A 24,410-nucleotide genomic window follows, 5' to 3' on the forward strand; every position below is an offset into this window, starting at 1 on the left:
TTTGAAATGCCCCTGGTTGCTTTTATCCCCAGCACATTTATTCAAATGAGTAAGTTTCAGCTCTTCTATCCATTCCATATTCCCACTGAGTCCATAAGGGATTACGGTTCCCAAAGGCTGCATCCAAAGCATGTATGAATGTATGTTGTTCCCATCACTTTTTCTGTATACTGGAATCTGTAAGTCTTTCATCCCTGTGCTTGAATTCCTGAAGGCATCGATAATGTGGGGCCTGAATACTGTTTAATTTCATGCCGTTATGATGCTCAACAATTCACAGTTGGATTAGTCTTGTGGTCATACTAATAGATAACAGAATTTTTGGGGTGGGTTGTATAACAAAGCAAGTATTTGCAGACATTATGAAATCAGTCCACACAATTCAAGCATTTAGTCTGGAAATAGTCAACTCAGGCTGGTTCTAGTGATGTGTAAAAGGGCTGAGCATCCCTATTCTGAGGAGATGCACACAGCAGCGATGGCAGAATGAGCGGTAGTATACAATGTTGTGTGTAAACTGCAGTGCAGTTGATATGCTTTAATGTCAGATATTTGATGAACATTAGAGGTCACTGGCTCTGAGGGGGCTGGAATGCATGTAGAATGCTACTTACATGAATCTTCTCATTGGTCTTCCACACCATACCCCATCTCAGTTTAGTTCTATGTTATGTTGGAGATGATAGGTTGATGACTATTCATAGCACACAGTGTTGCTGGTTATCCTTTGATGAAGTCTAGAGTGCATGATGCCAACACATCAGATTGTCATGGTTTGACTGGCATAAGGACAGCCATGTACTATTGTATCCACATATTTGTCAAAGCACTGGGTCTTGTGGCTGGCTTTGTTGGTATTGTTCCATTCTCTGTTTTCTTTGGGTCTAACCAAACTGTGTATAATATTATATGTGTACATTTTGTATGTATGTGCGTATACACACACACACACACATATATACACAGTGTGATATTTTGATAATGTTTTTCTCTCAGCTTGCTAATATTCTAATTTTCTATGCTTTTTATCATTGCTGCACATTGAGCTGACATTTTCAGTGAACTATCAATGATGAGGTTTAAGATTTTGTGCTTGATAGTAACAGAAATTTCAGGACTCAGCATTTTGTATAAAGTTTGTCTAATGTAAATTACTTTGCACTTATCAGCACTGAATTTCATCATCTTATTGCCCAGTCAACCTAGTTTTTGTAAAATCCTCTTGCAATGCTCTATACTTTGCTACTGACTTCAGAAGCAGTATTTCATTAATTTTGCATCTCCTACAAATTTTACCAGCATGCTCTTCATCCTTCTCTCTCACGTGGCTCATGAATGTATTCAATAAGCAAGCCCTACTACAGAACCTTGTGGCATATATATGTCCCAACCTACTGCAAAAATCTATAAGAGCAAATAGTTACATTTTATGCTTTGCTACACACGTAGCACTAGTTAGAAATGATCTTGTGTTAACATTAGCATTATTTTATTAATGCAATATAAAACAAGTAGAGGAGCAGGTAAACTCTTAACTTTATAATTTTAAATCAGATGAACAACTGCTATTCTCAGATACGACACAATGCATTCCATGTGCCTAGTTAGTAATAAGGTCTGTGCTCTGACTTGCTTGGCCCAGGCTCAAAAGACCTTGGAAGCTAAGTAAAGTTCGCCTTGGTTAGTATTGGATGGGAGACCACCAAGGAATTCCGGGGTTGCTATGCAGAGGAAGGCAATGGCAAACCACCTCTGAATGTTTCTGGTCTTGAAAACCCCATGGAGGGGGTTCACCATAAGTCAGCTGCAAATTGTTGGCACTTACTGCTAATAAGGTCTGCAAGTAGATCAATTTGAGGACATGGTGCTCAAAGGAGAGGAACTGTGGCTCAGTGATACAGCACATGCAGAAGATCCTAATGCAATCCACTAAAGAATCTCATATAGCTTGTGTTAGGACAGACGTTTCTCTGCCTGAGAGCTACTGCTCAGTCAGAGCAGACATACTAAACTAAATACACTTGGTCTGACTTGGTATATGGCAGTTTCCTGTGGTCTGCCAGCAAATCACTCCCTCTGTCACAGCTCCCATTCTTGCACCCAGCCCATGCAGTTTCTGACTAGTTTTGCCTCAAAGCAGGTAAGAAAGAGGAGGATGGCTAAACAAACCAACAATGTCTCCTGCTGAAGGGGAAGCTGAGGCAAAGTGGGCTGGGAAAGCAGGCAAGAGCACAGAGCAAACAGGCAAAGCAACATCAAAAGTATTCACAGGGTGACACCAGGGGCTCGATACGGGCAAGCAGGAAGCGTAGGATGTTATCCAGCAAAGCTGAGGGTCTAACTGATAGGCCCAAGTAAGTAGTCCAAGATAAACAACAAAAAAGTTGAGGTATACACGTAAAAACTAATTCACTGTAATCCAAAAAATTCTAAATGAAACAAATATCTTAATTTACAGTAAATATAACAAAATAATCACGTTTTTATAAAACTCTCCTACTGTGAATTGTAAGATAAAAGACCAAATATGTTTTGAGTAGCTGTCTTCATCTGGGGGTCAACCATACAAAAGACTTTGGTTGTCCCAGGTGTGCCCCGTCTCTCTGGAAGAGACTGCTGGAAACTGAAGGTTTGATTTAATTACAGTGGTGGGTACCCTAGCAAGGGCAGGATGCCTGGACCTCAGTGTGGCAGATGAGAAGAAATCTCTTGGGCTGCAGATGGTTCTGGGACACGGGGGTCTGAGGAGGAGGGCATGGCTACCTCCTAAGGTCAAATCATCATCTTGGTCTCTTTGCGCTCATTGAGAGGGCTTCTGGAAGTACCTTGAGATGCTGTCTCTTGGAGTTAGGGTTTCCAGCTCTGGGCTGGGAAATACCTGGAGACTTTGGGGGGAGGGTGTGGTTTGGGGAGGGGAGGGACTTCAGCAAGTTACAATGCCATAGAGACCATCCTCCAAAGCAGCCATTTTCTCCAGGGGAACTGATCTCTACAGCCTGGAGATCAGTTGTAATAGCAGGAAATCTTCAGGCCCCACCCAGAGTTTGGCAACCACACCTGGATTGGTGGTGCCAGGATCCAAGCCTCCTCCCCTCACCCAAGACTTTGTGTTCTCCCTCTAACAAGGGTCAGGGGACTGCAGCCTTCCTCATTGCATACAAAGGAGCAAGCACCATTTCTTTATTATTTCTTTATGTCTTTATTATATTAATTTAAAATATTTTATTTATTTATTTATTATACTTATAACCCGCCCTCCTCACAAGCGGGCTCAGGGCGGCTCACATTGCCTGGCACAATGTGCCAAGAGTCATATACAGTTAAAACATTTAAAACTTAACATTTAACACTGTTAAAACATTTAAAACATTTAAGATAATGTGGTGTACTGGTTAGAGTATCAAACTAGGATTTGGGAGACACAAGTTTGAATCCTTGCTCTGCCATGGAAGCTCACAAGGTGACCATGGGCCAGTCATTTTCTCCTAAACTAACCTACCTCACAGGGTTGTTGTTATGAGGATAAAATAGAACAGAGAATGGTGTTGTAAGCCACTTTTGGTTCCCATGGGGGGGGGAGGGTGTATCAATAAACAAATAATTTTATCAATATCTAAACAAATAATGTTAGTACATTTTTTCCTATGGTCTTCTAATCTTTTCGTCACATCACTATCAACATACGGTCTGATTTAAGTGACATATCTATGTTATCTTTCAAATAACAAGACAGTTAACTTCAATGTTCTGAAAGGAAATTTTGCAACTAAAGTAATGCTTTTCTCTATAGATACTAAAGACTTGCCAAAGATTGTAGGTGCCTTGTTTTTTAGGCACCAACACTGAAACAAAAATGCAGTAAGGTTTTTCCCTGTCACTCCTCTAGAAAAATACAAGCATTGCTGAAAATAGGTGCTATTTTCTAGAGGAGAAAGGACAGCCAGTCTTTTGTACTACAGATACGGAAATTATTTTAAGCAATGTTAGCAATAATATTGGCAGACCGTACATTAAATAAACCTGAATAGCCATATTAACAATGAACACAATTATACCAAAGGTAAGAACTTTTTAAGTTAAGCACACACTCGTACTTCTCCCACTGAAATCAAATGGGTTTTGACATTCTTCAGCTGGATCATGCCCTTCATTTCCTCAAAGTATTCTTATGTCAATGAAATATAAAAAAAGGATTACTACAGTTTATTCTAGATCAGAGCACTGGAACATTTTGGCTACTCTAAGACGGTTTCGGTGAATTAGGTTGCACTGTAAAGGAACAAATATATTTACTCACCTTTTCACCTTAGTCGCCTTTGGTTGATAAAACTATAGATCAAAATGATGGCGTGTTAGTCTGGGTATAGTTTCTACCTGAGCCATGGCTCTGTTCACAGCAGTCCTGTCACTTTGAATTCTTCATTCTCACACCAAATCCGAGAAGAAGAGAGATTGTTTTGGAAAAAGTGGTATATATAAAACATTGGCAGTGGATTCTCTCTTTAGCTACTTACTTCCATGTGGGAGTGCAAAAACGCAACCCTTCTGCAGTAGCAGCAAGCAGTGTGCTAGTAGGGGGAGACAGCGTCTATATGCCCTCACAGCATTCAATGTTATTGCAACCATCCCCCTGCCCCTCCCCCCTTCCCTCTGTCACATCATAAAGCTGCACCCTGGCTCAAGTAGGGGATAAAATGTTATCTCAAGTTTTGTGTCACGTTCATAAGGCCTGTTGTGTATATTCACATTGTAACCAGGGATTGGATAACCATAATACTTAATGACAAAAAATATATATCATGAGGTTGGCAGACAATGGGCTATGCAAATGGAAAGTGCCATCAAGTTGCAACTGACTTATGGTGACCCCATGGGGTTTTCAAGGCAAGAGATAAATGAGGTAGCTTGCCATTGCCTGCCTCTGCATAGCAACCCTGGACTTCATTTGCGATTCCCCATCCAAGTACTAACCAGGACCCACTCTGCTTGGCAGCCAAGTTTTGACAGGATTGGGCTAGCCTGGGCGGTCCAGGTCATGGCAATAGGTTATGACTGGTTGGGGAGGGGCTGTGGGTCAATGGAAGAGCCTCCACTTGGCATGCAGAAGGACCTAGGTTCAATCCCAGGCATCTCCAGTTAAAGGTTGAGGTAGCAGGTGATGTGAAAGACCTCTTCCTGAGACCCTGGAGAGCTGCTGCCAGTCTGAGTAGATAATACTGAGCTTGATGGACCAATGGTCTGATTCATATGTGTTCATGTGTAGTGGCTATTCATTTCCCTTGAAATATATTACATCCATGAATCTGGGTTAGAGCCTAAAAGGCACAACTAGAATTTAGCTGAAGGAAGTGACAATGATTTCAGTTTGAAAGCTGACTGGGAAAGCTGCTAAAAGCTTTTAAAGAAACGTATTTGTTTCACAGACACTTGACATGTATACCTGCTCAACATGTATTTTTGTAAACATGTGGTTTGGTGTTTCTTTCCTCCAAAGGAAACAGATACTGCACGGATGTTCTGGAATGACTTCCTGCTTGCGTAAGTGGGAAGTGCAATGTGATCTAACCACTTGCCTTTTCTGTCAGGCCTTTTCATATCTGCCCTCATATCGTGGTCTGGAAGACAACCAAAAGCATTATGGGTATCACAGCTGTCAGGTGGCAGACCAGCCACATTTTTGTAGATTCTTCAGTTGATATAGGCCTGTGTGCAATAAAGTCTAAGGATTATGAGGACCATGCTTGCTTATATACTGTTTTCAAGGCTGTAATGCTGGTCTAGACGTCAGTTCTCTGGAAGACTGATATGTCCTAGAAGAGCATAGCTGTCAAAGCGGGAGAGATAAGGCACTGAAAATGGACATGCTATCGAGATTCAGTTCCTGTTTCTCAAGCCATCTTTCTATGCAAGTCCAAACACTACCTTTTACACATGAACATTGGAGATTTTGGTGCTAATGCTTTGTCTGGCTTTGAAGCTCAGTGCCTGAAATCGAAGCCATTTTCCCCACTCAGTTATGGAACACCTTGTCCTCTTAAGAACTAATAACCTGGACGAACTGTGTCTTCTTCCAACCACTCTGAAAGATCTCATATTATAGTCCACATGCTGCATCTAATGAAGTATAGCTACCTCGTTTCCCCCCCTAGTTATTCCCAGTTCACTCTCATCTCTTCTTGCTCCTCTCTCATTCTGTTCCTTTGTACTCTTGGAACAAGATGCATTCCTTTTAGCTTTTTTGTCTGCCAAGGTCCTTTGGGACAGGGATTATTTATGATTCAAAACCAGGCCAAGTTGTCAGGAGGCCCACCAGAAATGACAAAAAAAGTCATAAAACCTTCCAAATTTTACTTGGCATGCATAACTTCATAATAATCAGAACGAGCTACTTATTCAGTTGCTGTTAGTAATGAACTAACCACATTTACTGAAGGAAAAAAGCTGCAGGCGCTATGAAATATTCATAGTCCAAAAGCAAACAGTGACTATGCATTACAAGCGATGTGCTCTTTGTCGGGGTAAAATCCATAAAACCCTTCATGCAGTGATGTCAGTAATACAGAAAATCTCAATCAATCGGCAGGCTCTGGGGACTTGGCGAGGTACGCCCTCCTCATCACCTCGGCCAAATCCTCCCCCGTCGCACACCTGGCCTCCCCGCTGCTGCTGATCTCCCAGTTCACCACCGACAACCAGTAGCGAGGCTTCTCCCTGTATGGGCTCTTTGAGGCAGAAGTGCCATGCTGTGGCTCCCCCCATTCCAGCCTCTTCCACCCGCTGTTCCCTCTGGTCACATCTGTTGGCCTGTTCCCTTTGCACTTCTTTGCAGAGCTCCCGCTCCCTTTGCATGAGCTCTGCATTCTGAAGAGCAATGCTGCCTTTTATCCAGGGTTCACACAGGCCAGCCTGTACTCCCCTTCCTTGCAGAGAGGATGCAGCCTGGTCGTGATGCCCACCGGCAACCTCTCTGTCAAGGCCCCGACCCGTGGGAGAACCGGTGCAGTGAAAAGGCCAGTGCCCAGTCCAGCCCTTGAATCAGGTGGATGATTTGCCCCAGGCTGGCCCTATGGGCGCGGAGCACGCCAGTGGTGCCCTAGAACAGCTTTAGGACATGCACCATTTAGGAGAGTCAGCCGGAGCTGATGCTGAGGTCCTCTTCCCCGTGCAGGATGGTCATGGAGGAGATCCCTGCACCCTGCTCTTCTGCTCTACCAAACGCACCAGCACAGTGTAGGTGGAGTTTCAGTAGGTGGGTAAGTTCAGGATGAGTTGGTGTTCAGGCTCATCCCCCTCCCCCTGCCTCTCGTGCAACAGACGGGCAGACTTGATGCTGCATGAGAAGTGGGCAGTCTCCAGCAAGGCCTGCCTTTCGAGGGTGGCAGTGTCCCAGGTGGCCGACAGTACTCCCCAGCCCCAGAGCAACCTTCACCATCAGGTGAAGCATATATTCCAGGCAGACGATGCCCTTGAGGTGTGCAGCCTTCTCTGCTGCTTGCATGTTGGCACTAGCGTCTGTGACTAACTTTAGCTTGTGAGCCAGTCCATGCCCATCTCTAGTCAGATCCACACAGATTTTTTACTCAGTCTTGCCCAGTTCCCCCTTCTTACTGCAGCCCCGGTACCACATGGCTTTTATCAACGCAGGTCCCATGATTGCCAGCATGACTTTTTTTTTTTGGTGGGCTAAATGGTGGCTGGATCCAGCCCACTGGGGTGTATCCAAGCATAAATGGACTTTGCATAGCAGGACTTTCCTGCTTCCTCCTCTTGCTGCAGTCCGCTGAGCCCCTCAAAATTTTGCTCTTGGGGGTCAGACTACTCTCAGGAACAGCATCCCAGTTTATCCCCAATGCTGTTCCTGAGGGTCTTCTGACCTCCAAGAGAAAAATTTTGGGGGGCTCAGTGGACTGCAACAAGAGGAGGAAGCAGGAAAGTCCTGCTATGCAAAGTCCATTTATGCTTGGATACACCCCAGTGGGAGAGGGGGTTGGCAGAAAATGTTACACCCTCTTTCAAAAACTTAAGTGCCATTAAGTCTTAGAAACTTGGGGTCGTGGTGTGTAGTTCAATGAAAACTTCAACCCAGTGTGTCACAGCAGTGAAAAAGGCAAACCTTATGCTGCAGATTATTAGGAAAAGAGCCTGAAAATAAAATAGCCAATATGATAATGCCTCTATGGTGCAGCCTCTTTTGAAATACTGTGTGCAGTTCTGGTCACCATATCTCAAAAAGGACATTGCAGCACTGGAAAAAGCACGGAAGAGGGGAACCTATATGGAAAGGCTGAAGATTGCAGAAAGACTGCAGAAAAGTAGAGGAAAAAACCAAGCGGTGTACAGAAGCACCATGATGCTGTGGGGGAAGTAGAGGACAAAGCCACTTCCCAACAGCACTGAACCCGGGGGAAATCACCTATGTGGAAATGGCTGATGTCTTCATGAAACAGGAAAGTAAGACACCCCTAAGACTAGAACATGTCAGGAGTTTCTATATCAGCCTCGATATTTACATAGCCACAAAGAATGACAACTTCTTCAGAGCAGCTACATTCGAGTCCAGTAGCACCTTAGAGGATAACAAGATTTTCAGAGTATGAGCATTTGAGAGTGAAAGATTTTTTTCCCGTCAGTCTCTCGTGGGTCTCTACGGTGCCACTAGACTTGCATCTAGCTGTTCTACTGCAGACCAACACGGCTCCCTCTGAAAATGTTTGCAGGGATATTTATGTTGTGACCATCAGGCACAGATCAGTTTTTTAAAATGTCTGTATATCTTATATGTGCATCTAAGTTGCATACTTTGCATACCAATATTGCTCATTTTAATCTTGATTTATTTTCCCTGCATTCAGAAGTCACAACAAGGGGCAATTACATATTGACTGGGCGCAAAGACAGTTTGTTGCATCCCAGTTTGTGTGGAATTAACTAACTGCAGTTCACTGAGGAACCTGCATTCAGACATCGTGATGAAATTAGACATTGACAGGGAACGTTCAGTCTAGCTCTGTATGCTGGAAGACGAGGGAGGGGCACACATAAACTGAGCAACAAATTATCTGTGTCCAACGGTAGTATAATCTCAGTCTGTTGAGATGTCTGAATGCAGTCTGTGTCTGCGTATCTTTGAGATAATGCCCTCAAGCATGGTTATAAGACTGAGACCGATTTCACACAAGAGCTGCGCTGTGGTCGCGCCTCCCTTTGCCCCGCTTCTATTGGTCAATTTCCTGCTTGAAGCCGTGCGGCCACATTTTAACCCGCGGCTTCGCCCAATTTTCCCAGCGGTTTTGTGATCCTGTTTTTTGAGGATCACGAAACCGCGGGGAAAATCGGGCAAAGATACTCGAAACTTTTTGTCCAGTTCGAGCTTCATTAGCAATTTGCCTTGAGATAAAAGATCTGAAATTCTTGTCAAACCTGCTGCTTTCCATGTTGTGAATGAATCTGGTTCCTTGGCTGGTGGGTACCACTTTTGGCCTGTAAACGTGCTCAGTTTGGATTTGGTTGACATTAGCTGTGGTTTATTCTTAAACCATATCTTGAGTGTCGTCCACAGGTATGGGTTTTGTAGCATTTTCAGCCATTGGTGTGGTTGGTCTTGCCATAGAGCTTCCTTGAAACAACGTGGGGCTAATGCAGCTTCTTCCATGTGGTGCCAATCTAGATTGTCTGGATTATGGTACTGTCTAAGAAGGTTAGACAAGTGTGTCGCTGTGTAATACAATTGCAGGTCTGGAACCGCCAGTCCACCTTTACGTAGTGGTCTTCTTGCCACTGCATGTTTGATTCGTGGTGCTTTGAATTGCCATAAAAATTTGGAGATGTTTTTTGCCATTTTGCTATCAAAGAATCTGGAACATAAATTGGTAAAGCCCTGAAACAGTATAGGAACTTGGGAAAGATACAAGTTCTAAATGTTTGGATGCAGTCTAGCCAGGATAGTGGTTTATGGTTCCGTTTCTTCATGAGTTCGCATACTTCCTTGTCTATGTGAGTGTGGTTGAGTTTTATAAGGTCGGACAGGTTTACTGGTAGTTTAACACCGAGGTACAACAAATTCGTTTTGACCCATTGGAAGGGATAATTACTTTGAATTTGTGATGTCATGGCGTTGGTCATGTGGATTGGGTAAATTGTAGATTTTGATTGATTAATTTCTAAACCAGCCACTTCTCCAAATGCTTTAAGGGTGTTCTGACTTTCAATTAGCGTTGTTTGAGGTTCCGAGACATAGATGGTTAAGTAGTTGGCAAAAAGGCTGACTTTGAATTCTTTTCCCTTGATGTTGATACCTTTTATTCTGGGGTTATTTCGAATGGCTACCACCAGCGGTTCCATGGCCAGTGCGAACAGCAGTGGCAATAGTAGGCACCCCTGTCTAGTGCCTCGGTATAAATTGATGTTTGAAGATGTATCGCCGTTGATCAATAATTTGGCTCTGGGCTTTGTGTAGATGGCTGATATCGATCTTTGAAATGCGTTTCCGAATTTCATTTGTTGCATTAGCGTGTCCAGATAAGTGACCTCTAAGGTATCAAATGCCTTTTCAATATCGAGCATTAATAACATTGTATTGTTAGGTGACTGCGTCCTGCCATGATGGATAATGTTCAGCGTCTTCCTGATGTTGTCGGTAATGTCTCATGTAGGGATGAAACCCGTTTGGTCACTGTGAATGTAGTCTCCGATTATGCCCTTTAGCCTGGTGGTCAGGATAGATGTGAAGATTTTGTCATCTGTGTTGAGTAATGATATTGGGCGGTATGCCTTGGGATCTGTGGCGTCTTTGTCCTTCTTAGGCAATAGGATCACATTTGCCACTGTCCATGTGTCTGGTAGTGTTCCGTCTGTTAAAACTTGATTGAAAGTTTCTGTTAAGGGTTGAGCTAGTATTGATGAAAAGGTTTTGTAGTATTCCGGTTGGAATCCATCCGGGCCAGGGGCTTTATTTCTTTTGAGGGCTTTTATCGCTGACTCTACTTCTTTTCCAATAGAAGCATCAAGGAGCGCTTGATGTTCTTCCGAGATCTCTTTAACAGACTAGTGTAATTCCAAAAAGTATTTTATTTTCACTTGAAGTGGTTTAGATGAGGCGTAGAGTGAAGCATAGAGTGCCTCCAATGTTTTTATAATGTCTTCAGGTGTTGTTTGCAGGTTGCCTTTTGGATCTCTGATACTATGAATCCATCTTTCTGTTCACTGTTTTTTCAGTTTCCAAGAAAGAAGCCGTAGTTTCTTGGGGCCTTTGCTTGCGGATTCCTGCTTGACTGATAAGTTATGTTGGGTTATGGTAGAGGTGTCCAGGAGTTCTAATTGTTTCCTTAGGTTGAGTAGTTTTCTGTAGACTCTGTTACTACACATCTTCTTGTGTTGGACTTCCGGTTTTCTTATATGTGCTATTAGTTCTGACATTTTCTCCATTTTTTTCTTTTTTACAGGCTGCAGTCATTACTATGGATTTGCCTCGTAGTATGGCTTTGGAGGCTTCCCAGAACATGGAACTAGATACCCCACATCTTTGATTAAATTGGAAATATTCCTTTAACTCTTGTTGAAGTTCCTGCCTTGTTGATGACTCTAGCAATAAATTCTTATTGAAAGTCCAATTGAATCTCTGCTTGTTTGATTTCCCTAGCCTAAAGGTACATTCTATTGGGGCATGGTCTGACCATCCAATGTTGCCAATTTCTGATGACTGGAAGAGTGGGAGTGACTCTTTCATTGCAAAAATAGTCAAGTCTAGTATAGACTTTGTGTTTTGCTGAATAATATAAGTAGTCCCTTTCTATACCATGTTGGGTTCTTCAGACGTCACTGAAGTTGAGGCTATCTGTTAGTTGTTGCAGTGGACTAGGTATGTCTCTTACATTTGCTGTCCTTTTCGATGATGATTTATCAAGCCACATTTAATAGATAATTGAAGTCCCCACCAATGATGGTGTGGCCCTTGCTGAAATGACACAGTTTGGTGAGTGTGTCTTTTAAAAAGTCAATTTGGCCTTTGTTTGGCGCATATACTGATGACAGCGTGACTAAATGGCCATGTAAGTTCCCTCTTAGAAAGATATATCTCCCTTCTGTATCTCTTTCAATTGCTTCCAATGTAAAAGAGACATTTTTAGCAATTAAAATAGCCACCCCATGGGACTTTGCTGTGCCATGGACAAGGTATTGAGTGGAAAACCATTTGGAATTAAGAGCTTTAAAACCTTTTTTGATATACGTTTCCTGCAGGAGTGCTATGTTGTTCTTCTGGTTTTTGAGGTCAGTATCAATGCACTTTGCCTTGATTTTATCATTTAATCCTCTACAGTTGAGAGAAGTGATTTTGTATTCCTTTAAAGCCATGGGTTATGTGTGTAAGAGCTCAATATGGCTGTATTATTCTTTGGTATCCAGATACCAAAAATCTCTCTGTGGCAGATACTATTAATGCATAAAATTGCCTTTACAATAATTGAAAATGTGCCTAAAAGAGGCGCTGACCAGTTAATGGTAACTGTTAAATTTGTTTCAATATTAGGAGCATTATGTATTTGACATTGACTATTAAAAACTACAATCTTATGCCTACATAGGTTCAAATTAGTCATAAAATGCTGCACTGTATATTCTATGTTTATCCTAACTGTACTACCCCCTGTCCCTCCCTTCCCTCCCATCTATCCCTCCCCCCACCCCCCAATCAACTTAAGATCTAAACATTTTGAAAACACAATATTCTTTCCTTAGTAGAAAGGTAAACTAGAACTGATAGTGTCAAGTTCCCCAGAGATCCTATGTGTGTGATAATGACTCACACAGTGCGTACCCTGCTCCTCCATCGAGTCTATTAATAGAGAAAGAACCAACAACCAGGCCCTCAGCCCAATAGCCCACTTAGGAGGCTTCATGTCTGAGTGTGTGTCTCTTTCACCCCTCCTCCCCGCCAAAGCTTAACCTACGATAACAAATTTAAAGAAACAGTGCCATACAAAACACAACCAGTATTGGATTAACATTTAGAGAAGCTTATCAGGTATTTGAAGATTATGGGGTCATTTGGAGCCTAGTGGGGATTCTGCTCCATTTTTTCAGGGATCCAGAGGCTTGCCACTTTCTCTTCTTCAACTGGGACGTGTCCATGTCTTGGGCAGGATCCAAGCCTACTGCCCTCAGTAATGCTGCTCCGGAATCGAGATCATCGGCAAAGTAGGTGGATCCACGATGTCTTACTTGCAGGTAGCCCGTTGTCAGCCATCTATATTTCAGCTTCACTTCATTAAGGCATTGTGTGATCGGCTTAAGTGTTCTGCGAATTTGAAGGGCTTCTGGTGCAACATCCGGAAAGATATAGATCTCCGATTGATTGTGTTTGAAGTTGCTGGCCTTTTTAGCCTCTTGTAGTATTCGTTGTTTGACTCAAATGTCGAGAAGCTCTGCCAGTACATCCCTGGGGCCTTTACGATGGTCTGAGGCTGGCGGGCCCAGTCTGTATGCTCTTACCACCATTGGGGCTGTGTCGTCTTCAAAATTGATGACAGAGGCTAACCAGGATGAGATAAAAGAGGCCAGGTCCACAGTACCTTGTTTTCTCCACAAAGCCTCTGAATTTGAGAAAGCATTCTCTGGAATGATGTTCTAGCACTAGGATTCGCTCTCTTGCCCAGGCTTCACTTTTTTGCAAGTCTTGGATGTCTTCCATAATGGCTGTCTCCATTGCTGATTCTGCAGACTGGGATATTTTTTGCATGGATGCATGCATAGATTCCAGGCATTCTGACATAGGTTTCAGCAGCTCATTTATGTTCGCCAGCATTTTGAATTTGAATAAACTGATCATTTCAGTAAATTCTTGTTTCATCAGAGCTGTCTGCTGAGCGCGGGCTGCAGCTGTCTCGGCGGTCATTTTTGGATCGGAGGCCCGATTCCTGCGTGCTGCTTCGGTACTGAAAAAGGTTGTTAAATGCGTGGAAGTAGGGTCTCTGGCTTTGTTGCAAGGTCCGCCAGATTTCCCCATACCATTTAGTCCAATTCTGTTTCTTAGGCTGTTAATATTTTGGCGGGGGGGGGGGAGAAAGGGCAGGTCAGAGCTCAGTCATTTGGTGTCTGCCATCTTACCCTCTGATGCCCCGCCCACCATGTAGGGTATAGTTATGGAACACATGGATCATCCTCATGATTGCTATTGATAAGTGTACAGACTGGATTTGAAAAATACAGTGTTCATAGAAAAAGAAAACTGAAGCATGTAATGCATACATAGCACCTATATTTGTTATGCCTGACCTGTCATATAACATACGTATAGGTAAAGAGATATCCCATAAGAGGACGGGCATTTTGGCCACCATAGAGCTATGAATGTCTATGCAAACCTTCGTCACCTGTACATTTGTCAGCAAGCTGCCAAAGGTTACTAGAAGTGGTGGTTACCTTGCAAACCCCTCCCTCCCTCCTCCATGTCTAAGCAGACTCTCATCTTCCAGTATACATGCATTCCTTTCTATGTACACTAGCCTCGCTTTGAAGTAATGCTATCAGGCCAAGGCCACAGGTGGGGAAGAGCAAGACGCTTTGCTTTGCTGTTATGAGCAGTAGTGTGGGAATAGTAGAATTGTTTATTTTTGAAGGGAATGTTGGTTCTCAGGGTTTTGGCGCGTGCAAGACACTCCAGCCGCTCGCGCAGGAATATTACCTATTGGCTACTAGAATTATGAACTTGCTTTATTATACCTTGCACGGCCCATATCTGTATTCTGAACAGTGACTATGTTCCAGTACATCATGGCTTCAATAAAGTAAAACCTTTCTACAAGTGTGTACTTGATTGCCAGCTGTGGGGTCTGACAACATTACTATAAGTAGTTCCAAAGCTACTGGAACTGTCACAAGCATAATAAAAAAGAACCTCCTTACTACTAACTGTGCACAAGCTACCACGATGGTTAGATCAGCATTATCACTTTATGGACTGGTAGAACTGTGAAAATCTAAAGGATCAAGTCATTCAAATATGACACCTTGAGAGAATGATGAAAGGTGTTCATAAGGATAAAGAGAAAGGACGTTCGTGCTCTGTTTGTGTGATGCTGGCATTGGACATACATTTAAATTAAACAACCAATAAAAAAGAGCAGGAAAAACAAAGCAAGAGTCATCTAGTACTGCAAAGATACAAATGTTTTGATGTTAGTATTTCTGCAGTGTCCTGGAAAGGTAACATACTGTAAAACATCAAAGGTTATTTGCAAAGAACATGTGTTTGCAACTCCAGCTTTTCAGTTACCAATGGAGTTTACACAGTCGGCTAACATCCTCTATACTTTCATATCTTTTTCAGAGCTAACCTTTGATCTCAGCAGCATAATAATGTATTCTTTCTTGGCAATCATCTGCGGTTAAACTCTGCTCTTTATATATTTAAATGGTTCATAGAATGTCTGTCTCATCTGAAGAAATATGATAACAAATAAGGCTCAGATGTTTGCAACATCTATCACTTCCTCAGGGATTTAACATTTTTGCAGGAAGACTGCTTTACAATGCTTTGTTGATAAAGATAATGTTTCCATGATGAGGACACAGCCATTGTGGTTCTAACTAGCACATGACATCTAACATAATATCCCATCTAGCCAGAAACCGAAGTTAGGACCATTTGAACAAGGGCAATACAATGACTGTAAACATACTAACCAACATCACAGGGATAGGCACATATCCTAAAGTCTGAAAGCTAACTGCTGTAGCAGATATTTGATCAATAAACGTCAGTTGCTATTGTTTGTATTTCAGACTAGCAAAAGGCCATTCTAACATGGTTGACCCAGGCTAGCCTGATCTCCTGAGATCTCAGAAGCTAAGCAGGGTGACTTGAATGGGAGACCACCAAGGACGTCCGGGGTTGCCCCCTCTGCTCATCTCTTGCCTTGAAACCTATACAGGATTGACTGAAAATGGCTGTGACTTGAGGGCACTTCCACCAGCAAAAGGGCTGCTAAATTGGATGGCGAGGCAGGACAAATGTGGAGTGGGGGATGAGAGAAGGCCCTCGCCAAGTGAGAAATCATCTCACTTATGGTTATGGCAGTGAAGGAAGAAAGAGTGAATGAAAATGGTGGTCCAAGGCTTTTTGGCATCCCAGGTGAACCGTGACTTTGGCGCTTCCCCCACCCCAGTCAATATTTGATACTGTCATGTAGAAACAAATTAATATATCTATATTTCTAGAGAGAAGAAATTCACTTCTTTCAAATCTGGCATCCCTTAATGCCTCAGGCAACCGCCTACTTTCCCTATATTATTGGGGTGGCCAGGGCTCTAGTCGGGGGGGAGCTCTCAGGTATGGAGCTCCGGAAGAGAACCTCTAGGGGGTGGGGCGGTCACGTGGTGAAGCCCCGCCCCCTTCTTTACCCCGCCCTCTGCTTCGATCCTCATTCCGTTTGGGAATGAGGATGAAGCAGGAGGGTAAGTAGCCGGGCCTTCTGACACACTTCCGGTGATGTCAGGGGGTGTGGCCTTCTGTCACTTCCGGTGATGTCAGGGGGCGTGGCATATGCAAATAAGTTATGCTAATGAGTTATGCTAATGAGCTCCGGCAGCTCTTTTTCTACAACAAGACCCCTGGGGGTGGCCCTGGGTAGGGCACAGCATGTTCCAGAAACTTCTGGAGTGTGATCGCAGTTGGCACATCGAGGTGATCCCAGCAGGTGAGATTGAAAGCAGCATGCAAACCTTTCCTGGGCTGCATGTGGCCTGAGTAGCCCTGTTCCTCAAATGAGCAGATTAATTGAAATCAAGGCTGTTTCTAAATAGGTTATTTGCCCCAGGTTTGATACTGTTGAGAAGCTTGGTTTTTTTCCTGCTTCCTCACAGCATCATGGTGCATTTATGAACCTCTTAAGCTTTCCATAACTTTTCTGCAATCTTTCCTAAAGCTGCTTTGCTGTGAAGTTTTGGGAAAGATTGCAGCAAAGCCTGGGTAACAGCTGTGTGGACGGGGAAAGTTCAGATTTCCCCAGGCCCATCCACATTGCCCCACTTTCCCTATTCCTGTCTCCATGTGGTGATCTCCTTCCCCTGCTGTCTTGGTTTGGTTTTTCAAAATCAGCAACTGAATATCATTATTACGTTCTAACAATCTGTGCACCAGGTTCTCTGAATTCTCAGCTTTTGTTCTATTGCAGAGATATAAGGGGGAAAGTCTATCTGCAACAGAAGAGGCTAAAGACTTACTTTTTAAAATGAAAGCTGAGAATTCAGAGAACCTCATATATAGATTGTTATAACTATACTGAATTGTCAATTTTTTAAAAAAGACCAATGGATGCTGCAGGGGCCTGGGACAGGGAAACCACAGGCAATTTTGCCATGTGGAGCACCATTGCCGCTGCACTATACGGGCAGCCACAGCAGCAACAGGGAAACTACACAAACTGGTCCCTGCGTGGAAAACACCCACATTTTCATTTTGGCAGGCTTTCTTCCCCATATCTTGACAGATCAGAGCTCTGTGTTTTATGGTCACACAACCTCATCTGATCAGCTGTGAACCATGCCAGAATATATAACATTCATATAATATAGCACTATCCAACAATTTGAAGTCAGGAACTGCTCAGGGCAGTTGTTTATTTGCTTCATGAAGCTGTCTAATGCCTGAAGATATGCACCTGAAAAATGGGAACAATAATACTACCTACCTTCACTTTAATTTAAGGCAAGCTGCACGGCATGGGATAAGGTAGGTTGGTAGTGTAAAATGTGCAACTCCAAAGCTAATGGATAATGGTAATGAGAATGCAAATATACTGGACTCATGGGCAATGAAACCGGAAGAGCAGTAAAAGCTTTTCTTTACCTCTCTGGAATTATTATTATAGTAAGAAGCAACCAGTACCTGGGAGCTTAGACCACTGGCTTCTGCAGAGACTACTAATGACCTGAGAGGGTCCAGCTGGCCTGAGAGTGCCCCCCCACACCAAACAAGAGGCACGTGTGCTTGTAAGGGAAGGCAGAATAGAAGAAGCTCAGACCAGAAAGTTTGTGCCATCATATCCTGTAGAAACTATTAAATTATGGGAAAGACTTCTGCTTTGTCTTATTGTTTTGTCTTCTGTATCTTTTAAAAATGATTATTATTAGCATCAGTATTGTAGATTGAAATCACACTGAGTTAGGGGTACCTCACAGGGTTGTGGGGAGAGGAAGGGAAAGGAGTTTGTAAACCGCTCTGAGACTCCTTTGAGTAGTGAAAGGCGGGGTATAAATCCAATCTCTTCTTCTTCTTCATATTTTGAAAAGCAAAGAAGAGGACATATTTCCCGACTGACAACTTCAAACAACTGATTACTATGACAAATCTCATTTTAAATACCCCCACTATTTAAGCTGAAGCTTGGCTCCACTGGGGGACTATAGGGCAAAACAGGCTCAGCCTCCCAACCCCAAAAGAAGACATTTCATCATTTTTATAAAAGCAGCCCCAAAGAGGACAGACATTAAAAAAGAGGACATATCATCTAAAAAGAAGACATTTGGTAACCCTAACTGAGTGGACCTACAAAAAGGAACACATAAACATTAGAATTTTGAATGGCTGCAAGGGCAGGAGTTGCATCCAGGGCATGTGTGAGCTTATTTATTGGCTTTCAGTTCAAGGAGCTCGCTTGCTTATTTACTTATTTAAATAGCTTAATTCCCCTTTTCTATTACAAGATACTTACAGAGTAGTTTACAATAAAATGATAATCCGGTTTTTGCTGTTTCTGACTCTGGTAGCAAAAACAGTAAGAAGTAATAAATTCCAGATAATCCGGTTTACAAAATATATTTGAAACATTAAAAGTAAAACATACTTAAAAGCAAAGTTGATGCTAATATCCAGGGCAAAATATAAGAGTAGTAGCTAATATAAATAAGATTCAGCTATGCCCTGAAAGACCAAGAGTAACATATACCCATACAGCAAAATCCAACCAGCATTACCATCAATAAAAATCCATTTTACAATTGATAGTGCATAGATCGTCAATGTGTAGTTTCCCCCTCTCCTTTTTTCTAAAAGAAGCCCTTTTAAACTTCAAGAAAGTACAGAAGAGGAGAAGTAGAAATAATCACATGAGAAACATAAAGAATCACTACCTAGCCGGTTAACTAGGAGCTAATAATAGAGGGTGAACAGCCAATACCTTTGGCATTATTTAGACCTCAGTACCTATCCTTCAGCAATTACCTGCATCAGGGACTGTACTGGAGGGTGGTAAAAGGGAAATTAATGCCTGAATAAGAATCTCATGCAGTTGACACTACTTCAGACCTTTTTATTCGTGGTGGAACATGGGGCTTTTGCTACTGCTTTCCATGTTTGATGGCCTTCCACTACCTCCTAAACCAGCAAGCTAATTTCTGGGATGGCCATATTACCCAGGGAGAAAATGGCTTGAGTGTGGAGGAGGATTGCATTTATTCTGCCCCAGAATAGCAACAAATCAGAGAGAGAGAGAGACCAAACCTGTAAGTGGGACAAATGCAAGATAATGGAGTTCAGGAAAAAAGATTATTTTACAGTCAAATGGGAAAGAAGAAAACCGCAAACCACTGGAATATTTGAAAACTTCCACTACAAGAGCAGTTGTACTTTTGCATCAGAAAATTAAATCAAACTCTCCAAATAAAATCAGTAAAAAAAATCAAAGAGAATTTAGGTGGAAAGGTAGGAGATTTAGAGGGGCTCTAGTTCACTGAAAGTTTGCTTTTCTCATACCAGCTATTTGCAGTGTTGGGAATAAGAAAGACAGTGTCACACTGTCACCCAAATTACTGTGTTGCTGCATCTTTCATCTCTTCTTCTACAAATTGTGCAACAAAATTGGGTTAAAAGCATGACAGGATGGGATGAGCTATAAATATAAGAGCAATTCTCCTCCAGTTTGAATTGCTTTTGCATTGAAAGATTGGTGGGCTGTTGTACAATAATATTAAAGTATTCTCATCATTTGCAAATTGAGTACAATGTGGGAAAATCAGTATGAAGTACCCTCTCCTACACGCCGCTACAGTTCTAGCCCTTTTCATATGTTCACTGTTCAGTTTGTGTTCATTGTGAAAACATAGTCCACATGTGCATGTTTGCTGAGTCATTATCACAACCATAAGCATTTTCATTCATCATATGTACATGCAATTGGGACCTAGGATTTTATAGGGTAATGGTCTTTGGGTACAAAATTGAAATGAACAGTCACTGAGATCTTCAGACAAAAAAAAAAACAGAATGCAAGAATGCTGCAAGCTCTCATAGATAACACAGCATACAGGAAGTCCTAATGCCATACCTGGACAGCCTGCCTCTCTTCACAATGAAATATTCTGCCTTTCAGAATTGTCAAAGACATTTACAAGTACTAGTGATGCAATTGCCCATTCATCCTCTTGTTATTTCTGTGGCCATTAGAACAAATAAGATCTTTTATCAGCTTCTGAGTAGAACCATTCTCACATCTTCTATGAAAGGCTTTCCAATGCCAAATGTATTTTGGCCATCCATTTCAAAGTCTACATTTGGATTCCATGTTATACAACTTGGCATTATGTACTACAAAGATTAACCACATACCTCTGAGATCCGAAAGACGGCCTCCACTTTGCTTCTGCTTATAAGTTTCAACTCTTGTAGAATCTATGAAGAAATGAAACTATATTGTTGTTCCATAACACATCACCAGACCGTGCTCTCTTTCAGACTAAGTTTTTGCCGAGCACAGAAAATGTTTAGAGCCATTCACGATTACAGTAGGCCTTCACCACATACATCCCCCTCTCCTCCAAGGTTCAACCAATCACATAATTCTATGAAACCACAACCCATGGAGGAACTCAGATGTCACATCTCGGAAAGCTGGGTGTGGGCTTAGACTTAAACTGCTGTGGTTTTCTTTTATTTCTTTTCATTGTCAAGTGATACATTTTGTTGCAGTCCCGTGAGACTGAGAAATTTCCCTGTGCAGGGGATTGCCATGGGTTTCCTCATTTCTCAGCACCATACTATATAATGCAAGGTCTTTTAAAAAGAATAAGAGTGTGCAATCATACGGCAACTTGGTTTATAATGCGATATTTTAAGAAGAGTTTTGGTAGGAGAGACAATATGTGCAGTACCTGGATTCAAAAGGTCCTGAATTTTTTGGGGGGCATCTCCAGACAAAGGATCTCATGCAGCAGGTAGGGGAAAAAGCTTTCTCTGCCTGGGCTACTATTACCAGTCAGAATTATATTGACCAACGGTGTAACTTGGAATAAGGCTGTTTACTATAGTTTTTGAGATCATTTTATAGCCTTATACGTCTAACTCAGAAACCTGACCCCCAACACACAGATCAAAAAACCTGTGCAATAGAGCCAGGTTCAAATGCGGGGTGAGTGTTTCTACAAACCAGAGAGAAATCTCAGGAATGCAGAAAAATCCCAGAAGTAAAACCTTTTTTTAAAAAAAAAGAAAGAAAAGAAAAGCCAGACAAACGGAAGACCACAGGCATACACATCACAGCAGTTTTTTTTTTAATGCTGAGTAAGATTTCATGACTTTATGGGGTTGCCTAACAACTCTATACACTTCTATCTGAAGAAATGAGCAGTGACTCACAAAATCTCATACCCTGCCACAAATTTTGTTAAAGGTGCTACTGAACTCTTGCTCTTTTCTAACTCTACATACAGGCACTTCCCCAACAGTGAGAAATCAGAGATCAGGTACAGCAGGAAGGGACTGCAGAAAGCGATGAGGGGGGTAAGAATGCTGCAACTGGGGCAGCGGGGAGGAGAAATCAGTGATGGGAATGGCCAAAGAAAGCAGTAATTGGGAGGAGTGAAACCAGTACCGAAAGTGGGGAGAAAATGGCAGCTGGGGTGGGCCAGCAGTAGGGTTAAAGAAAAACTGGGCTGCACCCAGCAACGTTCCAACAGAACAAAAAGGAAAAAATGCTATGTGGTAGATGACTGATTGTTGTGTCCGCTGACCGCCACCAGGGGCCAGCGAATACCCCAGAGCTTGACGTGTATATAGTTGGCCCACTGGCCATTCCCCTGTGTCTTTGGCGTGTGTGCCAGTGAAGTGTGCAGGATGTTAAGAGTACCGCAGCGGCCTAGCCATGCGGTCAACCCACTACACAACAGTGGCGACGAGGATGGGATGCGCCGCTAGGCCAACCCGGCCACCGAACGGCGACTGAAGGCACACAGCTCCACAGCTCACCGATGAGCGAGTCCACTGGAGAAGCTGATCCTGCCCAGCTGGCCCCAGTGCCAGCCCCAACGAGCACGATGGCGACCGTGTCCGGTCCCGGCCTGCTGCCGTCCTTCGACACCGCTCGCCCGCAACTTTGGGGTGCCTGGGTACGAGGCGTGCAGTCCGCACTCGCTTTCTACAAGGTGACGAATGATGCGCAAAAGAGAGGGTTCCTCCTCACCTCCTGTGGAACCGCCGTCATGTCCTTAGCCGAGTGGCTACTATCCCCAACGGACCTGGATGCCTGCTCGTTCGACCAGATTGTCAAGGCGGTCCAAGACCACTACGCTCCGAAGCCATTGGAGATGACCTGTCGGTTGGCGTTCTATGACCGGAGCCAACTCACTCGGGAGACAGCCACAGATTTCCTCGCGGAGCTCTGCCACCTGGTCGCAGATTGCAAGTTTGGGGCACACCTCGATGAGGCCCTCCGTGACCGCTTCGTCGTGGGACTGAGGGAGCCGAAGCTCAAGTGATGGATTGCGGAGAAGGAGGACATCACCCTCGCCACGGCCCTGTCTACCGCCATCGCCTGGGAGCGGATGCACCTTGCCACGACCGCGGCCCAGCAGGTTGAGCCGGACGACCCCGAGGAGCAAGAGGCCCACAGGCCCCAAGCATCGCTCTCCATGGCAGGAATGACCCCGCGCCGCAGTGGCCGACTGTGCGAGCTGCGGGGGGAAGCACGAGAGGAAGTCATGCCGGTTCTGCGATGCAATCTGCCGAAACTGTGGGCGGACCGGCCACATCGCTCGCGTGTGCCGCTCCAAGGCAAAGAAGGCACTGCCATCGCGTCGCAGAGCGGAAGCACACTGCAAGGATGCTGCAGAGGCCGAGGACCTCTACCACCTCACACAGACAGCAAAAAAGGTACTGCTACTACCCGGCAAATCACCCACCCCTAAAATTCTGGCCACTGTAACAATAGAGGGGTCCCCATGCACCATGGAGATAGACTCTGGCTCGGCGGCCTCCATCATTTCTGAGGCCAGAACCGCTAATGCCCTAAGGGGGGACCTCGGTTGCACCCATCCCCGGTGACGCTCATGGACTTTCAGAGGAACCGGGTACCGATTAAAGGGGTTGGGACGTTTCAGGTACAATATGGGAAGTTCAAGAGCCGGCTAGACTTAATCGTAGTTAAGGGAGACCTGGTCAGCTTGCTGGGTCGTGCCTGGTTTGAGCCCCTGGGAATTTCAGTCGAGGGAGTCCAGCTTTGCATGACCCAGGACTTCAAAGAGATATGCAGGGAGTTTCCCGCCATTTTTGATGACTCCCTGGGCTGACATACGCCCCCCCCGTGTCCCTGCGGCTAGACCCCAAGGTGGCCCCCATTCGCATGCGTGCCAGGACGGTTCCGCTGTTGGTCAAGCCTAAAATTGACGCGGAACTAGATCGCCTTGTAGCTCAAGGCACCCTGGAGCCGGTCTCCCACACGGCGTGGGAGACCCCAATAGTCGTGGTCGAAAAGCCGAATGGGGCGGTCCGCATCTGCGCGGACTATAAATGTACGCTGAACACGGCGCTACAGGACCATGCATATCCGGTTCCTATGGTTAGCCATGTACTGGCAACCTTGGGAGGGGCAAAGATCTTTGGTAAACTGGATCTCACCCAGGCTTACCAGCAGTTGCCGGTAGACGAGGCGACTGCTGAAGCGCAAACGATTGTGACCCACCGGGGGGCATTCCGGGTCAAGAGGCTGCAATTCAGGGTGAGCGTGGCACCAGGGCTGTTCCAGAAATTGATGGACTCTCTCCTTAAAGGAATCCCCGGCGTCACCCCGTTCTTCGATGATGTTCTGATTGCCGCTGCTCCACACAGTGCTCCAGCGTTTCCAGGACGCTGGACTAAAGGTGAAATTCGAGAAGTGTCGGCTGGGGGTGCTGTCTGTGGACTTTCTGGGGTTCACAGTGGACGCGGAGGGCCTCCACCCGACCAGGGACAAAGTCAAAGCGATCGTAGAAGCTCCGCCACCGAAGTCCAAAGCAGAGCTACAGGTGTTCTTCGGGATTCTCAATTTCTACCACGCCTTTCTGCCCCACAAGGCGGCGGTAGCAGAACCCCTACATCGCCTTTTGGACAAGCAGGCCCCCTGGGTATGGCCCCCCCGCCAGGCTACCACGTTCCGTAACGTTAA

At 44.1% G+C, this 24,410-nt stretch overlaps 1 protein-coding gene across 1 annotated transcript in view; it reads right to left on the minus strand.

The window, feature by feature from the left end:
• Positions 1 to 20,656, minus strand: part of GRAP2 (GRB2-related adaptor protein 2) — an 89,021-nt gene extending 68,365 nt beyond the window's left edge. The window contains exon 1 of the mRNA XM_015419165.1: positions 20,603 to 20,656. The gene's annotated coding sequence lies outside the window, so the exon portion shown is untranslated. The remainder of the gene's footprint in view (positions 1 to 20,602) is intronic.
• Between the last annotated feature and the right edge of the window lie 3,754 nt (positions 20,657 to 24,410).

The sequence above is a fragment of the Gekko japonicus genome, unplaced genomic scaffold (genome assembly GCF_001447785.1).
Source record: "Gekko japonicus isolate JY-2015 unplaced genomic scaffold, Gekko_japonicus_V1.1 scaffold37, whole genome shotgun sequence".
Classification (NCBI taxonomy): Eukaryota; Metazoa; Chordata; class Lepidosauria; order Squamata; family Gekkonidae; genus Gekko; species Gekko japonicus.